The sequence below is a fragment of the Anabrus simplex genome, chromosome 4 (assembly GCF_040414725.1).
Source record: "Anabrus simplex isolate iqAnaSimp1 chromosome 4, ASM4041472v1, whole genome shotgun sequence".
NCBI lineage: Eukaryota > Metazoa > Arthropoda > Insecta > Orthoptera > Tettigoniidae > Anabrus > Anabrus simplex.
In genome coordinates this window covers 172,682,512-172,710,477 of record NC_090268.1, presented here as the reverse complement: position 1 = coordinate 172,710,477, position 27,966 = coordinate 172,682,512, and the positions used below count along the sequence as shown (strand labels likewise).

At 42.2% G+C, this 27,966-nt stretch overlaps 1 protein-coding gene across 1 annotated transcript in view; it reads left to right on the top strand.

The window, feature by feature from the left end:
- Positions 1-11,358: 11,358 nt before the first annotated feature.
- The window catches only part of dbo (Kelch-like protein diablo), a 351,633-nt gene continuing 335,025 nt past the window's right edge, over positions 11,359-27,966 (top strand). The window contains exon 1 of the mRNA XM_068227482.1: positions 11,359-11,588. The gene's annotated coding sequence lies outside the window, so the exon portion shown is untranslated. The remainder of the gene's footprint in view (positions 11,589-27,966) is intronic.

Genomic DNA, 27,966 nt, shown 5'->3' with positions numbered 1-27,966 from the left:
TGACCACAAGTACAAAATTAGAAGGAATTTTAGCAGAAGCGATTGGGGTAAATTTTCATTCATTGGGAAAGGCGTGAAGGAGTGGAACAGTTTACCAGGGGTAGTGTTTGATCCTTTTCCAAACTCTGTACAGATATTCAAGAAGAGAATAAACAACAACAGAGAAAATAAATGAAATGTTAGAGGGCATTCGACCAGTGCAGGATATTGTAAATAAAAAATGTGTGTGATTAAATTAATTCCATCCCCTGGTCTATGGACTTTGGACAGCCCAAGTAGGGGACTGCCTGTAGGGGTGAAGTACAGTGGGGACTTCGAGGGCCCTGGGACCGCTACGGTAGCTGTGAAGGCCCTTCAGGAACTCTGAAAAGTGGTGGCAAAAGGGGCTCTGGTTAAGACGCAGCAGGTCGTTATGCTACTTAGATTCCAAAATGGGTAAAATATAAATATGTAAATAAATTCAATGTTAATTTTAATCTTATACCAGTTGTATATTATTATTATTAAAAGTAATTTCACAACTGTATATGAGTTGACAATGTTTGTAAGATATAAGTAGAATTTTGTAAACAATATAAATTTATTAAGGATGATGTATGTGTTTAATAGAACAAATTATTAGCGTAAATTGTATAATATTGTATTCTAGGAAAATTTTCTTCGTCTCTTGTTAATTTAAAATTTAGTGCTTGACAATAGTGTATTTTAGTGTACCATTTGCCACCGAGGTAGACACCTCATTTGCAAATAAAGAGATTTTGATTTTTGATTTTTTGATAATGTTTTGTCCACATCATCTATATCTATTTTGCGAAATAATGCGAAAATTAGTATCCTTCTCGCGAAATCGTTCAAAAATTAATGCGAAAAAATAATGCCTGTAATTATATGTATAAACTGTATTTCCAGGCAATGCCTTATTCCATTATCACCTCTATGTTCTATACTCTTATTAGATAATACGGCACCTCTGAAAAAAAAACACCCTGTAAAAGCAGTTCTATTGACACTCTTTTACAAAATTCGTACTGATTTCGAAGATGATGTGAGCTGAATGAGGGTTCCGGTAGTTAATATCTGTAAAATAATGAAGGGATTAATTAAGAATTAAAATTTAGCAAAATGATAAGAAATATGATGATTCCACAACACAATAATATAAAAGAATTCAAATTAGGCTAGTAATATGCCATTACTACAAGTAAACAATTTACCTAAACAATGCTAACTTTCAGCCTGGGTGGTCATTATAATGCACATCATTTTCAAGACAAGAAACTGGAGCATCACATGGCTCATAAGTACCATTATGACGTGCAACTATCTTAATAACTTCTTTCCTAACATTCATTACAGATATTTCATTATTGCAATGGGATTATATTGTATAAAAGTAAAAATACGTGAGCTTACCTTGGTCAGTACAGTAGCACTCAGCCATGGTTTCTTCCATGGGGCTTAGTTCCCTGTTTTCCACACAGGAAGCACCATTGCTGTTGTTACGAGTCTCAGCTGATGTCCAGAATTGTGAACAAATCTTCTGAACGTTTGTAAGAATAACATGCTTCCATTTAAGAGGCTTTAAAACTGATGTGCATAACTATGCACCGTAGATCTGAAGAGGTTAACGACGAGGTTGTAGACGGCGTTATATCTTCCATAACACAAGTTATCCCTTTTGGTCTATTTTAGTTCGTCTTTGCGTATTTTAATGTGTTATTTGAACTTCTGACATGAATTATACGTAGGGGCATGATTTTTTCGCATTAACGATAAACGCGACAAAAAATATTTTGAAGTGATTTTGCGATATCTTTACGAATCATATATTCTGGTTAAGAAAATATGGATATTATGTTCGCGAATTAAAGCGAAAAGGCCATTTAAAGCGAAATTCAATCATTTCGCGATAAGTGCGATATTACAGCGAAATCTGTAGTGAATAACGAACTTGACATTTTGTTCCAAGATTATGTATTAAAAGAAAAGGAAGCGCGAACCAATATTAATCAACAGGAAATAAATATGTTATCATTAATGTTCTGGAAAATCTCTTTAGGACATGGCATCAAAGAAAAAGGGTTGGCTCCTGGCTTCTTGCCAAACGAAATGTTTGGAATGTTGTTCTTGTGGTGGCTGGTAATCCCACCTCAGCCTGTCTCCTCATGGCATTGTGCAATCCTGGAATCCCTAATGACGCATACAAAAATACAGTAGAGATAATACGCGACACTGAGCGACATATCGAGGGACAGCTGTTCGAGCTCACTCTAGCAGATAGACCTGAACAGTACTGATTCTCTCATAAGAGCACGTGTATTTTTGTGTGAAGTTTTTGGTGTTATTTATGCGTTTTCAGTGAGTTGACATAATTAAATAGTAGCGTGTGTCATTCCTTGATATCTTCTCTCAACATAAGGGGAAAGGTATGTGCTGTGTTTGGTTGCAGTAATTACGAAGTAGAGATAAATGCGCGGTCGTTCTTCAGGTTCCCTCGTGACAATAACATGTAAGTAATATTGTGTTTGCATATATATTCTTCCAGTGACAGAGATTTTTATAGTACTTCATAATCTTCTGACTTGCTCGACCCATATTTTAACTGGCATAAAATGTATAACGCATATTTTATTGTATAGTACAGCAGTTAACCTTCAATACCGATGTGTTGTTGTAGATGTGATCTGTGGGTTTTGAAATGTCACAGAAGTGATTTGGATAAGGTGTACAAGAAAGAAGGGACGTTACGCTTATATAAGAATTATAAGATCTGTTCAGATCATTTCCAGGCCAGCGACTTTAAAAATCCTCGACTATACAGCCAAGGGTATGTTACATTTTTACTCTAATTGTACGTAAATATTCCTCAAAGCATCACTATCGACAACATTTTCATACTTTTCTTTCTTTAATACCTCTTCTCAGATTAAAGCCGGAATTTTATAGATTTTCTTTCTGTTAGTAGGCTTCATGTTAAGAGGAAAATCGTCCAGCTTTTTAATGTTAAGTCATTGCATCATGTGTGTAAGGAATGTGCCGATATTTTTATTGACAAGTGTCTTAATGTGATAATACAATGCTTTTTAAATGAGGAAAAAGACAAATCCAACCGGAAAAGTTCAGGCAGGAATGCTAAAGCTAAAAAAGTAATGCATAAATGAAAGATCAAGCCATTTCACAGCAGCCCATTTCATATCTTGTTTATGTGTCTAATTTCAGTCTTTGAATAATAACCTTTTAAATAATTCCTCATTCATTTATCCAGAATTGCTTTAGCAACTTCGAAGTTAATCTCAATACCACTTTCTTTCTAGACGTAATTTATTTATCCATTTCCGTATATACATTTCAATTGATATTTGAATTTAGCGCGATTTGTTCAGGTCAAGTCACTAGGAGCGCCACCGTCGAATTATCTCCCATTTTAGCTAGGCGAAATCCGCAAGTGTCGCGTATTGTCTCTACTGTATTTGACGCATACAAGCAGGACAATTGACTGGTGTATTTCGCCTTGGTTGTCAGGTGAAATTAAGAAAGTGATCACAGACAATAGCGAAGATGGGTCGCTCGACAAGTGTTACGGTGCACAGCAGAGCTAAACAGTTTGCGAGTGAAGATTTATACGTTTCGGAAAGCAATATTTTAATGTGCAAAATTTGTAATGTTCGTATTGAGTGGGAGAAAAAATATACTGTCTCAAAACATTGTTCTAAAAATAAGGAACATTCGGAACGTAAATTTAGCACTCCGACAGTGAAATAGCAGGCAGCAATAGAACTCTCATTAGATAAGCAAAAGAAAGCTAAGAGTGAAAAAATAGAATTTATTCACGAAAAAACAGCGATGCTACTCAAAGCCAACATCCCGCTGGAGAAGGTAGACGACCCTGCAGTCCGGAAATGGCTTCAAAAGTATGTACAGTCTATCAATTAAACGTCCACAATCAACGATCAGTGATAGTAATGAAACCTTTAATGATTAATTGTAGAATTTCAGCGAAATTAAAGCGATACGGCTATATCTATTTTGCGAAATAATGCGAAAATTAGTATCCTTCTCGCGAAATCGTTCAAAAATTAATGCGAAAAAATAATGCCTCTAATTATATGTATAAACTGTATTTCCAGGCAATGCCTTATTCCATTATCACCTCTATGTTCTATACTCTTATTAGATAATACGGCATTGCGAATTAGATCCACTGATTGTTCTAATCTCATAATCATTTTTCATTACCATTTATTTTTAACTCTGGTCAGTGGATACCTTTTAACATTTTACATATCTCATGTCGTCCATCTCGTACCATTAGGGGCCGATGACCGTAGATATTATGCCCATTTAAACAATAAGGATCATCATTATGTCCGCCTTCATAGCGTAACGGTTAGTGTAATTAGCTGTCGTCCTTGGGGGTCTGGGTTCGATTCCCCATACTGCCAGAAATTTAAGGAAAAAAGGAAATTTTATTTTATTTTGATCAGTGGATGAATTTGAAAGTTTTGTTCGTTTATTTCGTACCATTAGGGGCCGATGACCTCGACGTTAGGCCCCTTTAAACAACACCCCCCTGTGGGTCGGGGCGGTAGAATAACACCCATGGTATCTGTTGTAACCAAGGTTGAGATTTACAAAACACAACTTTATTATTCGCTTCAAATGCAAAATACACTATTTACACAAATAAAATGAAATTTAACTTGAAGCAAATGAATTAGGAATCTTGAGAAAGAGTCTATCTTTTGTACACTATATACAAGTTTACAGTATTTACATCCACTTCTATCTCGAAAAGATAGTCCTTGTGATAAGAAAAGTCGATAGTCGAAAACTATCCGAAGTACTGACATAAATGTTTTGGAAAGTCCTTCCTTGTTGAGTTCATAAAGGCAAGTTCAATGTTGGGAAATTTCTTACTTGGCGAAACCAAGGGAGCTTGCATTAATTAGGGAAATATAACGGTATGTAATAGTATGACTGGATATGGGCAGCGGGAGAGGAGCGGTGACCAGAGGTGAGACCTCGTACTGCCAGAAATTCAGTCCACCTGGTCGAAGCACATTTTCAAGAGGAGTAGCCTCCGTGCTCAACGTAGGGTGTATTCTGGAGCTGGACACCGGGGCAAGTGGGCATCTGGACAGGCTGGGGTTCCTCTTTATAGTACACACACGACTGTTCAGGCACGCGCACTGAGGGCTGCGCGTCGAGGCTAGAAGAATGACACTTGGCGCGCGTGTAGCTGGCTGGCGGAGCGAGAAGGGAGCGCCGGACATACAACACCCTCCCCTCCTAAATACGCCGGTACGGCGTGAAACGGCGGCGGCGCTGGCGGCGGCTGCGATGCTGGGCCGGAGCTGCTGATGTCTCTGTTGGATTGTCCGGAGCTGGGACCGGGCGGAGTGGCGCTGTCTCGTCCTGAAAGGAACCCATTGTTATTAAATGGTCTAAAGCTCGTTCAGCAATAGATTTATTGGGCTGAGCAATAGAATCAATCGCTGGACATGGGCGGTAGCGCAGACGTATCTGGTCTTGATGGCGGCATATACGTTTCTCCGTAGTCTGTATTTCGTAGAGACGATGACCCAAAGATCTGCAGATGACTCCAGGTATCCAGAGTGGGTTTGACCTGAATGTCCGGGTGTAGACCTTGTCGTTGACTGAGAACTTCGTTGGTAAGATCTGAGACTGGGCCGGAAGAGGCTGCAACAGAGAAAGCAAAGTTCTGTGAGGTCGTCCATGGAGCTTCTGTGCAGGAGTGATATTATCAGCGCCGGGCAGAGTTCTGTAGTTGCTTAAGAGTTGGAGCAATGCTTGGTCTTTAGTTAAGCCTGAAGAGACAGCTTTTTTCATACTTCTCTTAAATGTTTGTACAAAGCGTTCAGCTTCACCATTAGATTGAGGGTGAAAAGGCGGTGCTAGGATATGACGAATGCCATTATATGTACAAAATTTCTTAAAAGCAGTAGCTGTAAATTGAGGTCCGTTGTCCGAAATGAGGACTTGAGGTAAGCCTTCTGTAGTAAATATCTTCTGTAGAGCACGAATGGTAGCTTCGGTTGTAGTAGTCGAATGCATATCCACTACATATGGAAACTGCGATAGTGAGTCGATGACTATTAACCACATGGAATTGAGGAAAGGACCTGCGAAATCGATGTGAACTCGTTCCCATGGAGTAGTAGCAGGAGGCCATGAAGCTAGATCAGAAGACGGGGCGTTCTGATTCAGTTGACATTGTTCACAATGACGGATGAGCTTTTCGATGGCGGCATCAATACCGGGCCAGTAGCAGTGTTGACGTGCTAGTTGCTTCGTTCGGGATATACCCCAATGGCTTTGGTGTAATAATTCGAGAACTTGTTGCTGTAGGCTAAGTGGGATAACCACTCGGAAGATGGTGCCTGCTTCTAGGAGTACGACTCCAGCACGAGTCGTGAGACGATGCTGCATACGATGATAAGGTGCAAGGTGGGCGGGAAGATTGCTCTGAAGAGGCCAACCGTTGCGGATGTAAGTACGCACAGTAGCAAGTGTACTGTCCTTATCCGTAGCTTTAGCTATGCAGGTAGCATCAATAGGAAAACTGGAGACAGTATCTTCAAGTTCTATGTCCAACTGAAGACATTCAGATTCTTGGGAATCGAAGGCAGTATCAGGACCAACTGGTAAGCGTGAGAGGGCATCAGCATTACAATGCTGGGATGTGGCTCGATAGACAATCTGATAGGAATAATCAGAAAGGAACATGGACCATCTTTGAAGCTTTCTGAGGGAATTCTCAGGGATCTTATTACCAGGATGGAATAAGTGTACGAGAGGCTTATGATCAGTAATGATCAGGAAATGGTTGCCATAGAGATATTCATTGAAACGGCGAATACCAAAGATGATGGCTAAAGCTTCTTTCTCTATCTGTGAGTATCGACGTTGATGGTCATTAAGTGTTTTCGAAGCGAACGCGATGGGGCGTTCCCGTCCATGACGATCCTTCTGGGAGAGAACGGCACCGACACCGTAGTCTGAAGCGTCAGTAGCTAGCGTGAGGAGCTTGTCGGGCTGAAAATGAGTGAGTTGTATAGCATGTATTAAGGCGTTGTTGATGGTTTTCCATGCCTGTTGGCATTGCGGAGTCCATTGAAATTTAACACCTTTTTTACGTAGAGCGTTTAATGGAGCTGCCACTGTAGCGAAGCGGGGAATGAACTTATTATAGTAGTTCGCTTTGCCTATGAAGGACTGGAGCTGCTTGAGGTTCTGAGGTGCTGGCATGTTGACGATAGCTGAGACATTCTGTGCACTAGGGCGAATTCCAGTCTTATCAAGTATATGTCCTAGGTAGTGAACTTGAGGCTGAAAGAATGTACATTTAGCGAGATTCGCTCGTAGGCCATTGTCTTTCAATTTCTGTAGAAGGAGGCGTAGATTGTTTAGATGTTCCTGATGATCGTTTCCCGTAACAATAATATCATCCAGGTAGTTAGCACAACCGGGAATGGAGGCAGTGAGTTGAGCTAAATAGCGCTGAAAAATAGCCGCTGAGGATGAAACACCGAATGGGAGCCGCTGGAGCTGGAGCAGTCCGAGAGGAGTGTTGAGTGTTAGAAATTTCTTAGAGTCTTCGTCTAAAAGTAGCTGGAGATATGCTTCTTTAAGATCAACTCGAGAGAAGAATTGTCCACCAGCGAGACGACGGAATAAGTCTTCTGGACGTGGAATAGGAAAGATATCTGTGTCGAGTTGTGCGTTGACTGTAGATCTAAAATCGCCACAAAGTCGAACATTACCATCAGGTTTCTTGATTACCACTAGTGGAGTAGCCCATTGACTAGAAGTAACTGGTACCACAATTCCAGTTTGTATCCATCTGTCTAATTCTTTCGTGACCAGGGCTTGAAGTGCTAGGGATACTGGACGTGCTTTGAGAAAGCGAGGCTTAGCTCCGGATTTCAGCTGTATGTGAGCTGTATAGTCTTTTGCTGTTCCGAGCTGAGAGTCGAAGACTTCAGGAAACTGCTTTAGGAGATCGGTAACGTCAGAAGTAGGATGCAATGTAGATACAACGTCAATGTTGTCATGTATCTGGAAACCAAATAAGTTAAATAGATCCATGCCCATAATGTTGGATGCAGTGTAGTTGTTAACTACAAGAAGAGGAATGGCCTTCTGAATTCCTTTATAACTAGCCTGAAGCTGGATTTGACCTTTAATGTCAATTTTCTTTCTGTTAAACGTCACAAGCTGGATGTCAGCTGGAGAGCATAAAGGGGAACCTAAGTCATGGTATGTAGCCAGATTAATAAGAGAGACAGGTGATCCAGTGTCTAATTGAAAATCGACAGATCGAGTAGAGAATGAGAGAGGAACGATGATCTTGTGAGAATTCCTTGTGGGCAGAATAAGATTGATCTGATCAACTTCCATGTCTTGGCGGGGCTGTATATGCTTCGGGCGTGCTGCAGGAGTCTTAGCAGGGTGGAGCGAACTCCGACATACAGTCTTAATGTGTCCAAGTTTATTACATCGTTCACAAGTGGCTTTGAAAAAACGACAGTCACGACGTTCATGATGCTTGAAACAGCCTCGGCAGGAAGGCAGGAGTTTCGAGGTGCTTTTAGCATTGGGCTTCCTTGTAGCATTACGAGAGGGAACCTGGCGAGAATGCTTGGTAGAGAGCGCCTTATCTGGACGGTTCACTGTAGCAGAGGACTTGCGGGCCTGAGTCGAGACTTGAGCAACTTCGTGTGGAGAAGCTATGGCTGCGGCAGTCGTGGTAGTAAGCTCATAAACCGTAGCAATACGCTGGACGTCTTCTAAAGAAGGGTTACTCTGCTTGACAGCGTCAAAACGTATCTTGTCTTCAGGAGTATGTAAAATTACCATGTCCCGAATGAGAGAATCAGTGTAGGGTGAACCACAACCGTCCTTGGAGCATATGAACTGGCAGGGTTTAGCTAGACCACGCAATTCAGTTATCCATTCAGTATGTGTCTGATGGGGTTGCTTTCTGCTCTGAAAAAATTTATAGCGAGCAGCCACTATGTGAGGAGCTTTGGCATAATGTTCAGTGAGACGGGCCAGGAGCTGTGCGAATGGTACCTCAGAAAGGTTTTCTTCTGGACCTAATTTACGTAGTAATTCACACGTAGCATTGCCAACTGAACTAAGAAATAGTGCTCGGCGGCGTTGATCATCTGTGACAGAATGGCAGATGAAATGCTGTTGTAATCGTGCTAAATAAACTGACCATTCTTCCTTAGCCGGATCAAAAACAGAGAACGGAGGAATAGCTGATGGCTGTGTAGTGACAGAAATAGCTTGAATAGCCTGAATTAATGCTGCCTGTTGTTGTTGCATAAACTGTTGTTGTTGCTGCTGTAAGGCTTGGAATACCGTAGCGAGTTGCTCAGCTGTAGCCATTGCGAGATGCGTGCAATAAAGAGCAAGGAGAGCTGTGTGTCAGAACTGGTTGTAGGCGCGACCTTGACCGGTATATGCTGGGAGTGAGAGAGAGAGAGCAAGCAAACACGCTGGAGCGTGCCACACAGGTGGAGCGCACGACAGAGAGCTGTGGAATGTCTGTTAAGTGGGCGACACACTGGGCACTGATTGACTTCGTCGCCAATGTCTAAGTGTATAAGGGCACTGAGTTTGCTGTACCTCGTTGTGAAGGAGTGGATGAATAGCAAGTTATTATCCTGTCGCCACAGAGTTGGTGACGGGGGCCGATGAATTGGAGTGTTTGTTGCGTTCCTTTTTTTTTTTTACCTCGTCGCCATAGAGTTGTGTTGTAACCAAGGTTGAGATTTACAAAACACAACTTTATTATTCGCTTCAAATGCAAAATACACTATTTACACAAATAAAATGAAATTTAACTTGAAGCAAATGAATTAGGAATCTTGAGAAAGAGTCTATTTTTTTGTACACTATATACAAGTTTACAGTATTTACATCCACTTCTATCTCGAAAAGATAGTCCTTGTGATAAGAAAAGTCGATAGTCGAAAACTATCCGAAGTACTGACATAAATGTTTTGGAAAGTCCTTCCTTGTTGAGTTCATAAAGGCAAGTTCAATGTTGGGAAATTTCTTACTTGGCGAAACCAAGGGAGCTTGCATTAATTAGGGAAATATAACGGTATGTAATAGTATGACTGGATATGGGCAGCGGGAGAGGAGCGGTGACCAGAGGTGAGACCTCGTACTGCCAGAAATTCAGTCCACCTGGTCGAAGCACATTTTCAAGAGGAGTAGCCTCCGTGCTCGACGTAGGGTGTATTCTGGAGCTGGACACCGGGGCAAGTGGGCATCTGGACAGGCTGGGGTTCCTCTTTATAGTACACACACGACTGTTCAGGCACGCGCACTGAGGGCTGCACGTCGAGGCTAGAAGAATGACACTTGGCGCGCGTGTAGCTGGCTGGCGGAGCGAGAAGGGAGCGCCGGACATACAACAGTATCCCCTGCCTGTCGTAAGAGGCGACTAAAAGGGGCCTGAGGGGTTCTGAACTTTGGAGCGTGGGTTGGCGACCACGGGGCCTTTAGCTGAGTCCTGGCATTGCTTCCACTTACTTGTGCCAGGCTCCTCACTTTCATCTATCCTATCCGACCTCCCTTGGTCAACTCTTGTTCCTTTCCGACCCCGACGCTATTAGGTTTGCGAGGGCTAGGGAGTCTTTCGATTTCACGACCTTTGTGGCCCTTGTCTTTCTTTGACCGATATCTTCATTTTTCGAAGTGTCGGATCCCTTCTATTTTTCCCCTCCGATTAGTGTTATATAGAGGATGGTTGCCTAGTTGTACTTCCTCTTAAAACAATAATCGCCACCACCACCACCACCACCACCACCACCACCTTTAAACAACAAGCATCATCATCATCATCATCATCATCATCAGAAATTTAAGAATGGCAGGAGAGCTAGTGGTTGAAATGGTACGTGCAGCTCACCTGCAATGGCGGTGTGCCTGATAAGAGCTGCACTACCTCGGGATGAGGACACGAGTTTCTTTTTATCATCATATGATGATGAGGTATAACAGCATGCTTCATAGCCTAAGGCACGCCATAAAATAAGTCAATAAATAACATGAAACGAATAATTCTTTAGTAAGTTTGGGCAAGTCTTAGTGGAGCACAAGATGGCTGCCGGGCTGGGCAGTTTTATTTCCGAATCCTGTGGACGAACTTGTGAGAAATACCTCGTCATGAAATACGTATTATAACTTTTATAAAGATAAAAGAAGTCATCTTAGCCCAACTTGTGCAGATTTCTTTAAAAGTTTATGAGACACGGAATATGTATATGTCGTAATTTTCTTAGATGTTCAGTATACTCGAATATGTATCAATCCTGTAAACAATCGATATATTTGATGCATAACCTGGCACATATCCAAATATGTCGCTTGTTGGGGATGTTATGTTATGAATAGGGGAATGTAATTGTGTTTTGTTAATTTACTTTTGTCATTTCTAGGCCGTACTGTTTGCCCAGTGCTCTTAATAAACTCTTGTGTTTGCTTGTGAATGAAGGTCACTTGTGTTAACTTTTTTTTTCACCAGCGTGGATAATTAAATTTCAAAGGTAGGTTATGCATATAACCAAGTGATTCTGAGCAGCTAATAACTGTGCACAATTACAAGAAAATAGAAGATTGTGTGTGTGTGTAATGTCATCATTGCGTGCTCTGTAACTATTGTGATGTCCTAATGTATCTAATGCTTGTGGCATATATTAGTATGTGCTCTATTGATGCAGTGTCAGACGGCAGTGTCGTATTTCGTGGATATTTGGAATGGTAATGTATTGCTTTATCTAGTAGGCTGTACCACAGAAATGGATGAAGTAGATGCTGCAGCTTACACTCGACATTCCCGGTTTTGTAGTCGTCTTTGTTATAACTTCGTGCGGTGGATTCTCAGTCCACATTAGGTCGAGTTTTGCGGAATGAGGGGTGGGTATTTCGCAGCTCATGCTATTTAATTGCATATTACTGTAATGAAAGTTCTAGCACAAAACAGGACACAGAAAAGTACAACATAGCTACCCTAAAGGAATTGTTAAAACTAAAGAAAAAAGTCCCGTACATATAAAACTTAAGAAATGACTATGTTTTTGTAGAAAACAATGTCATGATGCTTGAACTGTCTCTCACTCTCATCGTTTCTTCATCCAGCTTCGTGTCGTATGCCAGACAAAATAAAATGTCCATAGCAGTCGCACCTAACCTCTCCATATAATGGAGCATTCCTTCAGTTGCTTGTAGTCTTTTCACTGACAATCATTGTTTTAACTTTTCCATTGTTTTCCATATCATTGTCTCGTGATTTATCTTCATTCTCTTTCCCTAGTGCAAATATTTCACTGTCTTAAAATTTCAGTTTTCATCCTGCCCTGTTGATTCTCCAACATTACCACCAGTAACATATTTTCAGCCTGGAATAAGTCCACTATTCCACAATTTCTCTCTTTCCCACTTTTTGAAACTTGTTCGTGAATGATCCTCCAACTTTTTCCATGAACGCAAGAGGCTTATACGGTACCAGTATGCTAAATTTCATTCCTAGATTCAGATATCCAACCCACCGAGGTAAAAGACCCATTTATTCACCCACGAACCTACTACGATGGCGTAGCAGGGGGAGAGGTGATACTCCCACGTGGCGCGTCCCAGGTGGCGGATAGGGGGGTCCTAACCGGCTTGCCGGCGGACTTGAGGGAAATAAAATACCTCTCGCGGACCAAACACACTACCCCCTGCGGGTGGGGGACGCGCATGCAGAATACACCCGCGGTATCCCCTGCCTGTCGTAAGAGGCGACAAAAAGGGGCGACCTTGGCGCGGACATGGATTGCGGTTTGGTATAATGTGTTGGACCTCCTGTGGATGGGAGAGGCTGAATACATCCATAGGTAATCCCTGCCTGTCGTAGAAGGCGACTTAAAGGGTCATGTGGCCATGGTCCCCTCTTTATTTTTTTATTATTTTTCTGAGGGTCAGATGTAGACCATTCAAAATTTTGATGTGCGTGCTGCTCGGCGATGGAACTCCTATGTGTGCGACTACGCTCGAAAGCCTGTGCCAGCAACCACCCAGGACGCGGCGGGTGGGAGTGTCATGTACCCGGGCAGTGGTATCCGCCTGACAACGCAGGTCCCCGCACAGCCGAATGCCAGAAGGACATATTCTTATTAATTATTTTTATTTATTTCTTCTATATTTAGTGCTCTGTACACGCTATGGGGTACATGCTATAGCGGGTGACTGGAGGAAGGGAGTCTAAGTGCTCATTGCCTCAGTCGTCCCGTATTAGGCATCGTCCAACATCGGACCCCGGGCAGTACCTGCTATGACCAGGTGGGTGTTGCCTTGGCTGCTTGGTTCGGCTACAGAGACCCCTGATCGGAGTGGGTGGCATTCGGGGAGGATGCTATCGGGCATGGCTTCCAAACGAAGTCGGCTCTCTCAAGGTGGTCGCCCACCTAAGTCTTTAACTTTTGCTTCCCTGAGAGGTTCAACTCCCTGGGAACATGCGCAGCGTGAAGGAATGGGATCCAGCTTCCCTAGGTTTCTGGTCGCTATCAGAACCGATGGGCAGGATTTTAAGCTGGTGAAGTCGATCCTGTTTAGTAGACACATCGAAGGCGTCTATGGCGAACTGGAGGAACTTAAGAAAATGCGCAACGGTAGTTTGCTTCTAAAGACTCGTACAGCACTGCAAGCTGATCAGTTGCTGAAGTGCGAGCACTTTGGCGACATCCCCGTCAAAGTGGAGGAGCATAAGTCCTTGAACCTGGTTCGCGGAGTCATCTTTCACCGCGACCTTATTTTGAACACTGCGACGAGTTGATGGAAGACACGAAGAACCGTGGCGTGACACACGTCCGGCGCATTACGCGCAAGGTCAACGGTGAAGACGTTGCCACTGGTGCCTTTATTGTCCCTTTCAAGTTGTCAGTGTTACCAGAGAAAGTCAAGGTAACAACTTATCGTTCCGATGTGAGGCCGTACATCCCGCCTCCTATGCGATGTTATCAATGCGAGCGATTCGGACATATGGTATCTTGCTGTTCGAAACAGGCTGTATGTGGTACATGTGGACGAGTAGCTCACGGCGCGGAGGAGTGCACAACTCCATACAAGTGCACTAACTGCTCCGGTTTTCATTCTCCTCGGGATCGGAACTGTCCGACATACCTGAGTGAGAAGAAGATCCAGGAGATGAAGACCCTGGATGGTCTTTCCTACCAGGAAGCGCGCCGTAAGTTTAATTCTACCAATACACCTGCCCGTACACTCGACTATAGCTTGATAGTTCAGAGTCTTCCAGGTTCGTCATTTACAACCTCGACACCTGTCCAGACCGCTGCGCCCAAGGCGACTGTTGCTGCTCCCAGCAACGTCGCAAATAGTCAAAGCTCGAAGGGGGGACCACCCTACCTTCGACCAACCAGAAGTCTGTGCATTCTAGCAGTTGCCAGCCGGCACAGCAAGGGGGGAAGACTAAGTCTCCCCCCCTCAGGCGGTCGACGAAAGTCGTGCCCCAGCCGGCGGAGGCTGCATCGTCGACCAGGGTTGGGAAACTATCTCCCAACCCGTCTAAACTAGAACAGAAAAAGGGGAAGAAGAGCGCCTGTCCTTAGCGCTCTCGGACTTCCCCTGCGAAGGAGAAGTCATGCCCTCCATCTGGGGGATATGAGTCTGCGCCGGGAGGCACTTCTGCTCCCAAACCTGCGCGCTCTCCTCGTAGGGGACCCCCTCGCGCCCGAAAAGCGTCGAAGTTCTGGGCGGCACCCCTGCCATCTTTTGATGACGGGATGGATGTCGCGCTGTCCTCTACATCTACGGATGTAGAACTAGATAGTGTTTAGGCTTACGAGCATTTTGTCGCTCATAACCTAACACTCCTTTTATAGTCCACACTATGGCACTGTTACAGTGGAATTGTAACGGTTATGATAGGCATCTTGCTGAGTTACGTCAGCTTATTAGTGAGTACGTAGCGAGTATAGTCTGTATTCAGGAGACCAATTTCCGACCTGGTCATCACACGGTCTTGAGGAATTTCAAACTATACTCGACAGAACGATACTATGCTCACCGGGCTTCCGGAGGCGTTGGCATTTTTGTACGTTCTGATAGCTACAGCGAAGAGGTTCCATTAAGAACCCCTCTTGAGGCTGTAGCTGTTCGCGTCTCGCTGCCTGTCATAGCAACAGTGTGTAATGTTTATCTTCCACCAGGCCAGCATCTGAACATCAATGATGTCGCTGATCTTATGGATCAACTTCCACCACCCTTCCTCTTATTGGGCGGTTTTAACGCCCATCACCCCATATGTGGCTCTGAGACGCCTTGCCCCTGAGGAAGAGAGCTGGAAACACTTCTATCAGATCTGGATTTATGTATTTTGAACACAGGGGAACCAACTCACTTTAGTGTACGTTACGGCACATATTCTCGCATAGACGTTAGTCTATGCAGCCGAACGTTGGTTCCACTGTTTCGGTGGAATGCACACGATGATCTCTGTGACAGTGACCATTTTCCCATCGTTCTTACTTTGTTGAATCATAAACCCGTCGAGGCTCCCCCTCGATGGATTCTTAAACATGCTGATTGGCCAAAGTACACATCACTAGCTGTCTTTAACGATGATGTCAGGCGGACAGTCGGCGAGGAAATAACTTACATCACCCAAGTTATTCTTGCTGCTGCTGAGGAGTCCATTCCGTTTTTCTCGGGGACTCCTCGCCTAAAACTCGTTCCTTGGTGGAACGATGAAATAGCAGCAGCCATCAAAGAACGCTGTCGCGCTCATAAGCGTTAGCGTAGACAGCCTACTGTGGCCAACTTGGTAACATTTAAGAAACTCCGCGCTAAGGCGCAAGTTCTTATTCGACAAAGTAAGAATGCTTCATGGGAGAGATATGTGTTGTCCATGAAGTCACATACTCCATCATCTCAAGTGTGGACGAAACTTCGACGAATTTCGGGTATTCAAGGAACATCTGCTGTACCGGGAATTTCCATTGCAGGCAGTGTCGCCACTGATCCCCTCGCGATTGCTAACCATCTCGCTAGTCATTTCGCGGATGTCTCTGGCTCCGGGAATTACAATCCTGATTTCCTCCCTCTGAAGCGGGAGGCAGAACGTCATCACCTTAGTTTTGCCACCCAAGCTTCAGAGGACTACTACGTGCCCTTTACGGAGTGGGAACTCCGCAGCGCCTTAGCGCTTTGGAAGGACACGTCTCCTGGACCGGACAACATCCATAACCAGATGTTGAAACATCTTAGTGATGATAGTTTACTATATCTCCTTCGTGTGTTCAACCGAATCTGGACAGAGGGTGATTTTCCGTCTCAGTGGCGAGAGGGCATAGTCATCCCTGTCCTCAAGCCTGACAAGGATCCTAAGTATGCAGGAAGTTACAGACCGATTTGTCTTACAAATTGCCTGTGTAAGCTATTTGAGAGGATGGTAAGTCGCAGACTCGTGTGGTGTCTGGAGAAACAAAGACTCTTGTCCGAGTACCAATGTGGATTTCGAGCCGCTCGATCCACCACAGACTACTTGGTACGCCTGGAGAGCTCTATCCAGGATGCATTTCTCCGCAAACAGCACTTGGTAGCTGTCTTCTTTGACTTGGAGAAGGCCTACGACACCACCTGGCGATATGGTATCCTTTCAGTCCTGCATCAATGGAGATTCCGAGGTAACTTGCCGGTATTTATTGCGAATTTTTTGTCCCTCTGTCTATTCCGTGTCCGAGTAGGGAGGACATATTCGCAGTACCACGTTCAAGAAAATGGAGTCCCACAGGGATCGGTTCTTAGTGTCACTCTGTTCGCGATTGCCATAAACGGTATTGTCGCTGCTGCTGGTCCAGCCGTAATACCGTCCCTATATGTGGATGATTTTGCTCTGCACTATAGCTTGTGCAGTATGGCAGTCGCAGAGCGACAGTTACAGCAAGCTATTAGGAGGGTGGAGAAGTGGACCTTAGAACATGGCTTTCGGTTCTCTGCCGCAAAGACCTCCGTTGTCCACTTTTGTCGTCAACGTACACTTCACCCTCATCCTGAGCTTTATCTAGGTAATGTCGTTCTTCCAGTTGTTGACACCTACCGATTTCTTGGGCTCCTTTTTGACAGTAAATTATCGTGGGAGCCACACGTGCGGGAGCTGAAAGTGCAATGCACCAAGAGGCTTAACCTCTTGAAGTTTCTTAGCAGCACTAATTGGGGAGCTAACCGCGTGGTGCTCCTGCGATTCTATCGGGCACACATTTTATCTCGGTTAGACTACGGCAGTGCAGCATACGGCTCCGCAAGACCAAGCGTTCTTGCGAAGCTGAACAGTATCCACCACAGCGGGGTTAGGTTGGCGACGGGAGCTTTTCGTACTAGCCCCATCGCTAGCCTGCTCGCTGAGTCTGGTGTGCCGCCTTTACACCTGAGGCGCCAGCAACTATTACTTACGTATGCTGCAAGTTTGCGACAGATGCCACTTCATCCGAGCTATCCCTGCGTATTCAACAATGGCAACCGTTTGTTGTACGTTGCTAATCCTCGTGCGACGCGGCCGGTTGGGATACGCTTGGATAGCAGTTATGAATTGTTTGACGTACCTTCGATTCCTTGCCTTGTCAGACAACCAAGTGGGGTACCTCCGTGGGTTGTACGACGACCTGAAATCATCCTGGATTTGCACACTGGCTCGAAAGGAGACATGGACCCTTCGATTTATCGGAGGATCTACCTGTCCGTTGTTGACCGCTATCCAGGTTCAGTCGTCGTTTACACGGATGGATCAAGGACAGATACGAAGGTGGGCTGTGCGTTCGTTGGCGACAATGATCGGTTTCTTTTTGCTCTCCCGGACACCTGTAGTGTGTACACGCCAGAGCTCTATGCTATCTGTGAGGCTCTGCGGTACGCACTAGACAATGAGCGCCGACACTTTCTCGTGTGTACTGACTCCTTGAGTTTGCTTCAGTGTATTGATACCTGTTTCCCTCGACACCCTCTGTTGCAGCGGATCCAGGACCTGCTGGCCGGGTGTTCGGATGCCGGCACCAGAATTACGTTTGTGTGGCTCCCCAGCCACATGGGCATAGAGGGAAACGAGTTAGCAGATCAGGCTGCCAAGGAGGCAGTTACACTGCCCCCGTTGCCTTTCAAGGTTCCAGCAAGTGATATTCGCTCTCAGCTGAGACATCTGGTTATGTCTCATTGGGAGATGGAGTGGCAGGCCAACCTACTTCCCAATAAGCTGAGAGCGATAAAAGGAACAACGAAGGTATGGAGGACTTCCCTTCGGACTTCGCGGAGGGAAGCCGTGGTATTATGTCGCCTTCGGATCGGCCACGGTATCTTGACGCACTCCCATCTACTGAAAGGAGAACCCCCTCCGGTGTGTACCTGCGGCGACCATCTTACCGTGGTACACATCCTTACGGAGTGCGTGGACCTGGTCGATCTGCGCCGTAGTATTAACCTTCCGAGTACTATCTCCCTTATCTTGCGCGATGACGAGCAGTCAGCAGACCTCGTCATCCGCTTTATGAGGGATAGCGGTCTGTTTTATCGTGTGTGATGATGTCCTTTGTCCTGGTGTTGTTTATGTCAGTTGCGCTTTTATCTCATTGCCTTCATTTTAGTTTGTGTTGCGCATTTTAATGTGTTATTTGAACGTCTAACGTACATTATGTGTTAATATCTGTATTACTGAGCAATGCCTTATTCCTTCGATTTCCTGTACTTTCTCTTATTTTAATAGAACATAAGGCATTGCGTATTAGATCCACTGACTGTTTTAATCTCACCCTCATTTTTCTTCATCACCATTCTTTTTTAACTCTAGTCAGTGGATACTTTTTAAAATTTTAACTTCATATCTCATGTCATTCATTTCGTTCCATTAGGGGCCGATGACCTTCGATGTTAGGCCCCTTAAAACAACAAGCATCATCATCATCATCAACCTTTTTTCTTCTTTTCTCTCTCTCTCTCTCTACCTCCCGTGGGTGGGGGACGCAGACGAAAAATACACCCACTGTATCCCCTGCCTGTCGTGAGAGGCCACTAAAAGGGGCAACCAAACGATGAATGAATCAGAACCATGAAACTACTTATGATTAATACCATCATGCGGGGAACACAACAGGTCGCTTTTATTTGCGAGTATTACCAGTGTCAATCAATCAGTCAGTCAGTCAATCAATCAATCAATCAATCAATCAATAAATAAATATTGATCTGCATTTAGGGCAGTCGCCCAGGTGGCAAATTTCCTATCTGTTGCTTTCCTAGCCTTTTCCTAAATGATTTCAGAGAAATTGGAAATTTATTGAACGTCTCCGTTGGTAAGTTATTCCAATCCCTAACTCCCCTTCCTATAAATGAATATTTGCCCCAGTTTGTCCTCTTGAATTCCAACTTTATCTTCCTATTTTTATAAACGCCACTCAAACTTATTTGTCTACTAATGTCATTCCACGCCATCTCTCCACTGACAGCTCGAAACATACCACTTAATGTAATAGACAAGAAAAATGTTCCACCGATCAATACATTTATTGTGAATGAATTATTGCACTAGTACCGGTTTCGACCTATCTTGGCCATTATCAGCTAGCACACAAATTTACAGTCATAGGACAAAATTACAAAGATGTTACGTAAGAGCATCCGGATGTCTGATGAAAAATGGAAGTAAACATGAATACCACCAATAAATCGAACCTAAACAAACTCAAAAACAAAATAAAACAGAACAATCTACTAATAACAAAAGCCGACAAAGGCAACACTACGGTCATTATGGATAAGAATGAATACATAACAAAGACTAAAGAATGTTTCCAGAACAACACTTTTTCAATTAAACGCCGAGATCCAACCAATAATATACAAAGAAATTTAAAAAATCTACTCAAGAACACACACTTTATTCTCACCGAAACAGAATCTGCTAAACTTATAACTATGAACCCCCAATTACCATCCGCAAGGGCCTACCCTAAAATACACAAAGAAAATGTACCCATGAGACCGACTATAAACTATAAAGCCAGTCCAACCTATAAGTTATCACAATTCATTCAGAAATTTTTGAAAAAGCATTATTCATTTTTAGCAAACAAAACAATACAAAACTCAATAGATTTTTTCAACAGAACCAAAGAACTAAAGATTGAAAAACATCATACCCTTACTTCATTTGATATAACAAACATGTACCCTAACATTCCTAATTAAACAAACAGTCAAAATAATTGAATCTAACCTAAAAAACCATAGTAACTTGAGCACCTTAGAAATAGAAGAATTCGTAATTCTGCTTAAATTCGCCTTAAACAATAACTACTTCAAATTTCATGATACCATATATCAGCAACAAGGATTACCTATGGGATCTCCTGCTTCCGGAATATTAGCAGAAATATATATCGACCCCCTAGAACACACGTCAATTAATAAAATAGATAATATATATTTTTGGTGTAGATTTGTCGACGATATCTTCATAATTATAGATAATAGATTCACTGATGCAGATACTATACTAGACAAACTTAACAATTTAGACCCCCAAATTAAATTCACTAAAGAAACAGAAATTAACCGTACCTTAAATTACTTAGACTTAACAATAACCAGACATGACACTCACTTATCTTACAAGATCTATGGGAAACCCACACACACTTTAAATACCATAAAAAATGACTCCGTTCATCCTAACACACATAAAAGAGCAGCCTATTATAGTATGATACATGAAGCTTTCAATATCCCAATGACAATAGAAGATCGAAATAATGAATTAAAATTAATCCACGACATAGCCAAATACAATGGATACAGCAAAGAAATGGTCAACAAATCTTCCACAAAATAAAATCCCAACCTAAAACTAAATTAATCAAAACAGCCAAACCGAAAAAAGATTATGTCCTATTTACCTTCAACAACACCAATATACAGGGTGAAGCGTAATTCGCGCACTCCGGCGTCGCAGCGTGACTCCTCACACGCCAGCAATAAAAAAAATGTATCTTAAAAAATTTCGTCTTGCGAGTATATCCGGTAGAAAACGGACGTTGAAGAATAGCAGTCTGCCAACACTGTAACCATATATAGGGTAACTACCGCTGTCAGCACGTTCTGGTCATGCTGTACAGTTGGTGCAGTGGGTAGAGGTTTTTGGTTGGCATGCAGGAGGTCGATGGTTCGATCCTGGGTTGAGGCGCATTTTTATTTGCTAATTTCCATCTGACATTACCTATTGTAATGCAGTAAGACACAGTTTCTGAGGTCAAATGTATCCTACATTTACAACATAATAATAATAATAATAATAATAATAATAATAATAATAATAATTGTACCGGGTGGTACACCTCCACGCCGCTTATTTAAAATTTGCGCCAATTGAAACTCCTCTGCTGGAGGAAGTCTGAACTTTATCTACGGTATTAATTTTCAAGTTTCTCAGAAGATGTCACTACTTGGAAACTTTGGAGTTTTTGAACGGGGTCATTTGTGATGTATTTTTGTTTTACCTGTAGTAAGAAGTGTGAACTTTTTCTTCTAGAGGACACTACTGAAAAACTACAATGGTGCACCCTAGTGCGAAGTGAAAGAACTTTTTTTTTGGAGAAAATTTAATTTCAAAAGTTTGTTCTTTGCTAAATTTCTTTCAGTCATTGTTTAAGTTGGCAATATTAACCCCTTCTTTCCCCTTGTTTTGAATTTAGCCAATCCCGAATTTCTTCAATTAATTTTCCACCAATTATGTGTTTCTTCTTCCGATTGTGTAGGGGTTTTCTCGGTTAGCCAATAAAGTTTTTTTTGGGAGGGTGTTCTCATTCCCCTAACGCCTTGAACTTTCCGCAAGAGTATATAAACTGCTGATTTTAGGGTCTCCGGGCCACTTCTGTACAATCTTTCAGTGTGTAAAGTACGTAGCAGGGGGCGGGAAGCGCCTCTTTCTTCGGGCAGCAGCTCAATAACCAGGTAATGGCCTTTTAATAACTTCTTTTCTTGCTAGCTCAGCAGTTTAACTCTCGGGGCGGGTCCGAAGCGTTTCCACCATGTAACCTTTTCCTAAAATGTAACTACTCTTAGCATCTATTCTCTTTTAAGCTACATATTGGGATAGAGAGTGCTTAACCCTCTCGAGCTCCCACTCATATTGTGTTGAGGTGAACTTGTTTCTCAAAACCGATTCTTCCTTAATGTAATGTAAATTGTTCTTTTCTAAAGTCACCTCTGTAGTATGGGATTAGCCCTTGCATTAGTGGCCTAGAGCCAGATTAGGTTTTAAAACAAATGCATTAGGAGTGCAGTTCGCCTCCTCTCAAATTGGTATTTTAGAGGCCAGGTAATTAATCTTTTCTCATTTAATAGGCCTCAGTAGGTTGGGTATCTTACCCCTGTGTTTATGTCCTTAGAGGACAGCTTGAAAGTCAAGTTTGGTGTGGTCTTTTATAGGCCAGAATATTGAGAGCGTATTGCTCTTTTGAAATTTGATTTCTGTGTGCCTCGAGCAGGCTTTACTGTGTAATTTTGGAGCAAGTGCTCCTGGGCATGATTGGGGTCTTCTGCCCCTTTGTTGAATTCCTGTAAAATTGGGCTAATTGTTCCAGTATTGTGGGTTTGGCTCTCGGAGCCCATCCGGTAACTCTGTAATTGTACATTCTCGAATTGTGGCCTTGCTACTCTGTACCTGCCATGCTTGTTATGTTTTTTTTGATTTTATAAAGAAAATATAACCTTGTTAAATTTTACATGAACTCTAATTTCGTAGCTTGAGACCCTTTCACACCCGCACCTTCTTTCACCTCTAACTACCACGAAAACTCCGTAACAATAATAATAATAATAATAATAATAATAATAATAATAATAATAATAATAATAATAATAATACATTGAGATACGTACTAAACAGCATGCCGTTACCAGACGCAATGTTGAAAGGCAGTATTATTGGGACCATGGTGATAACACATACAAATTGTAACCGAGTTTGGACATTATTCGCAGAGCACGTTGCTAGGCCTACTGGTAACGTAAGGCCCTAACGAAATGTAATGGACCTGAACGAGGCAAGAATAATAGTTGGTACTAATCTATGGGACGATTGGAGGAGGGTACAAAGAGAGCAGGTTTCACGTCTAGTAGATGAAGTGGTGCGAATAAATTCACTCCTACGACGTTGAATGGGCGCCTTTCAAAGCTGACCAATGAAAACGATTGTTCGTCCATTTCTAGGATCGCAGTATGTAAGTGCAAATGGTTTCTAGAGGACCCACTGCAATCGTTGTTGACGATTAAGATGCCAGATACCATACCACCTGGACTACATTTACGAAATAAAAAACATACGCCTCAACCCAGAATCGACCACTCGACCTCCTGCATGCTGACCCAAAACTCTATCCACTGCACCAACTGTACAGTACGACTAACTGCTGCTGACAGAGGTAGTTACCCCACATGTGGTTACAGTGTTGCCAGATTGCTACTCTTCAACGTCGTTTTTCTGCCGGATATACTCGCAAGACCAAATTTTGTAAGATACGTTTTTTTATTGCTGGCATGTAAGGAGTCGCGCTGCGACGGCTGAGTGCGCGAATTACGCTTCACCCTGTATATACTATAACTAATATCTTTAACAAGCACAACCTGAAAATAGCATTCAAAACCACACACAACAGCACCAACACTATACACAACACCAAAACAGTCAATAATAATAATAATAATAAATACAACCAATCAGGTGTCTACCGCATCAAATGTAACAACTGTGACACAAGCTACATTGGACGTACAGGTAGAAACTTCACCGTCCGTTATAGTGAACATATAAATGCAGTAAAGCACAACCATTTCTCATCAATAGGCCAACATGTAGAAGAATCTAAGCACAACTTCACAGACATCAATAATGACATGATGATATTAAACATAAACTCTAAGGGCCCCCTGCTCAACATAACCGAAGATTTCTATAATTCTTTGGATCAATACGCTAACCCCAATCATAACATTAACGACATTACAGAGAAAACCAGTATCATTTTTGACAAAGTCATTCCTGCAATAAAAAAAGACTATCTCAAATTAGTAAACACACGTCATAACAAACCGACGAATCACAAACCTAACCCCGCCCCTACCTTCACAATAGCCACTCCTCCATCCCCTCCACCAACATCCCTCCACACAGCTCACATGAGCCCCAGACGTACTCGCAGCAGAACACAACAAATCTCCAAACATATCGGTACACGACCTCCACAGCAACAACAGTAAGTACTTTTTTCATTTCACACATACATCCAGGCATTCCTTCATACATACGCTATACTCATATTAGCTTTTCTTTACAGATAACTACCATATAACGTGCATAGATGAGAGAAGTGTCACCACCAACTGCTCTAAAATTAAATCCTATCTTGCTGTATATGTAAATCTTACCTGACTACATCAACAGTTGAATTGCACAGTACTCAATTTTCAAATTTTAATGACAAGAGTTCTTATAACATACCAATACAAAGTATATCAGCCATAGAACATTCTCGATATTCAACTTAATCAACACAAGAACTACAAGAGGATTGAAGAATGAATGCAACGCAACATGAACTCAAATTTTAATAGACGTTTTTAAAATATACCATGTTTTAATGTGTTTAATGTGCTATATTTTTTAGTGTCTTATGATGTGGCATATATATTTTAATGTGTTTATGTACTCATGTCCATGCTCAATCAATAGGTTTTAGTTTATTCTAACCATCACCATTTAATCAGAGATATTTTAACGCAACATACTGCAATATATTTTACTTCCATTTTTCATCAGACATCCGGATGCTCTTACGTAACATCTTTGTAATTTTGTCCTATGACTGTAAATTTGTGTGCTAGCTGATGATGGCAAAGATAGGTCGAAACCGGTACTAGTGCAATAATTCATTCACAATAAATGTATTGATCGGTGGAACATTTTTCTTGTCTATTACATTGAATCCAATCAATACGGAATATGAAACTTATAAATAATAACATACCACTTAGTCTAGCAGCTTTTCTTCTTTCTCTCAATTCTTGCCAACCCAAACTTTGCTACATTTTTGTAACGCTACCCTTTTTTCGGAAATCACCCAGAACAAATCGAGCTGCTTTTCTTTAGATTTTTTCCAGTTCTTGAATCATGTAGTCCTGGTGGGGGTCCCATACACTGGAACCATACTCTAGTTGGGGTCTTACAAGAGACTTATATGCCCTCTCCTTTACATCCATACTACAACCCCTAAACACCCTCATAACCATGTGCAGAGATCTGTACCCTTTATTTACAATCCCATTTATGTGAATACCCCAATGAAGATCTTTCCTTATATTAACACCTAAATACTTGCAATGATCCCCAAAAGGAACTTACAACCCATCAATGCAGTAATTAAAACTGAGAGGACTTTTCCTATTTGTGAAAAGTGTGTTAGGTACTCAATAGTTTTGTGATTCGTAGCAGTCCAGCTGGGTTCACTGTGGGTTTCCAGTACCTGTGATTAGTACTACTTAATGCGGAACACCATGGGTTTGGGCGTTGCCTGTGATTAGTACCATTATGTGAGACACACCACGGGTCTGGGCATTGCTTCTGGTTAGTAACACAATCTGAGCGACACCGTGGGTCTTCGTCGCCTATGTTTAGTACCCGCTATGTGAGGAACACCTCGGGAATACTGGGGGCCGTGATTAGTACATCTAGATGGGGAACACTATGGGTTTACATTGCCTATGAGTGGTGACATTATGTGAGAAACACCAGAGGTCTGCGTTACCTGTACGACGTACAATACTTGTGAGTAGTACCATAATGTTTGGAACACCGTGAGTATGCTACGTTTGATTAGTACCGCAACTTGTGAAATACTATGGTTCTGCTTTGCTAGCGATAAGTGCCAATATGAGGTACCGTTGACAAGGATATTGGACCCCTTTAGACAAGCATCATCGTTTCAGGATTGTGCTTTCGAAGCAGTGCTTTGGTCAGCAATATTGTTTCTGGGATTGTGAGGCATTGCGGGTCAGATCCACTGATTGTTTTAAATTCATATTCATCAATTCATTCTTCATCATCACGTTTTGAATTCTGGTCAGTGGATGAATTTTGTACTTTTAAATTGCATTTCGTCTTATTTCATACCATAGGGGCCGATGACCTCAAACCTCAATGTTAGGCCCCTTTAAACAACAAGCATCATCATCATCATCATATCCTGAAAGAGATTATTTAAATTTTGAATATATATACGTATATTATAAATTGATAAGGAACTAATATGCATGGCATACTTATAATTACCGGAAGCTCATCAGGCTTTTCTGTAGATTGAGTAATTCTGTCATTTTTATAACGCCTCGTATCATCAATATGAGACATTTCGCTAACGCACTTTTCAGATTCACTTAAGTTGCCAGTTCCTTGAATAACCTAAGAAAGATAACAATAGAGGGTAACTTATTATAACCTCAATTTTCGTATTGGACATCCTAATAAACATCATGCTTTATATCGACCTGTTGATTTCGTGTTGTCTCCTTGCTTGTTTTGGTATTTTCTTGGCCAGTTTAATTCTTTGTTAGTTGCATTATAAGTTTAGTCTGACTTTTAAAACAATTACTCATGGCAGAATAATTAAAAGTCAATTAATAACTCGTAAACAGCATAACAAAACATCTGCACAAGGCACTTCGTTATTTTATGCAGAATACCCAATCACAGATTCTACCACACTATAAAGATTCCTTGGCACTTGGTTCCATTATGCGTTTTTCCTAATGTATGATAGGAAACTAGAACTGTTTTCAAACTTAGATTTTAAAATAATTATTCCATGCCCAAAGATCATATTTGCAGCACATGTAGTTCAAAGTTTTTTCTACAAGATGGCGCTGATAACTCAATTTCAGCAAAATTGGCGCCTGGTTCCTTTATGCGTAACATGGTCCAATTATTCCTCACTGCGTATTAAATTTAGATTCCGAAATATTAGTAAAGTGAAGAATGAATACTGTACTAACGTTTCATTGTTGAACCGTGTTCGAAGGCCATTGATCTTGGCCTTCACTTCTCCAGAATCAGTGTTTGGCCAGACTTCAGTAAGTCCGCGCTCGCAATCTTTGCCTCCACGTCTCTTCTAGCATTTCTGTTGTGATTTAGGGGAGATTTAACTACATGTAAACACTCAAGCTTTCTATATTCTCAATTAGAAATTCCACTGCTGCTTTCGTCCAGCCAGCCATTTTTGTTTACAAATAGAGTTTCATAGACCCACTACCAGATCGCTACTTCATCTCATATGCTGCTCTGATTGGCTGTTGTATCAAATAATTTTATGAAAATAGGACCTGCTGTATTTGACCATGATTTGACAAAATATTTTATCAATTCAGGTGTTCCGTAAAATTTGACCGTTAGCAACAGTCACTGCTTGTTGTACAACGAGTTGTTCAATAAATTTGGTGAAAAATTTGACCATGAGAAATTGGCATAATAAAATAATGTGCGGTGTGAAATTTCCCGACTCAGAAAAGATGACTGCTACGACTAGGTGGCTGGGGTGTCATAATTTTGTTAATTGTTGGGGAGGGAGAGCAGTATTCCCCTCCCGAATGGTTAGTCAAGTTGGTCACATTGGGAGGAGCGGTTCCGGCAGGGTGGTAAACTTAATGTGCAAGCATGAGGCCAGGTCATTGCACAGCATATCAGTGTGCTGCACAGGTGCGACATTCCTGGCCACCGCTGCTGTACATTATAGCTCACAAAATAAGGCAGTCGCAGAGCAACAGTTGGAGCAAGCAGTTAGGAAAGTGAAACAGTGGACCTTAGAACATGGCTGTCGGTTTTCAACTGCAAAGACC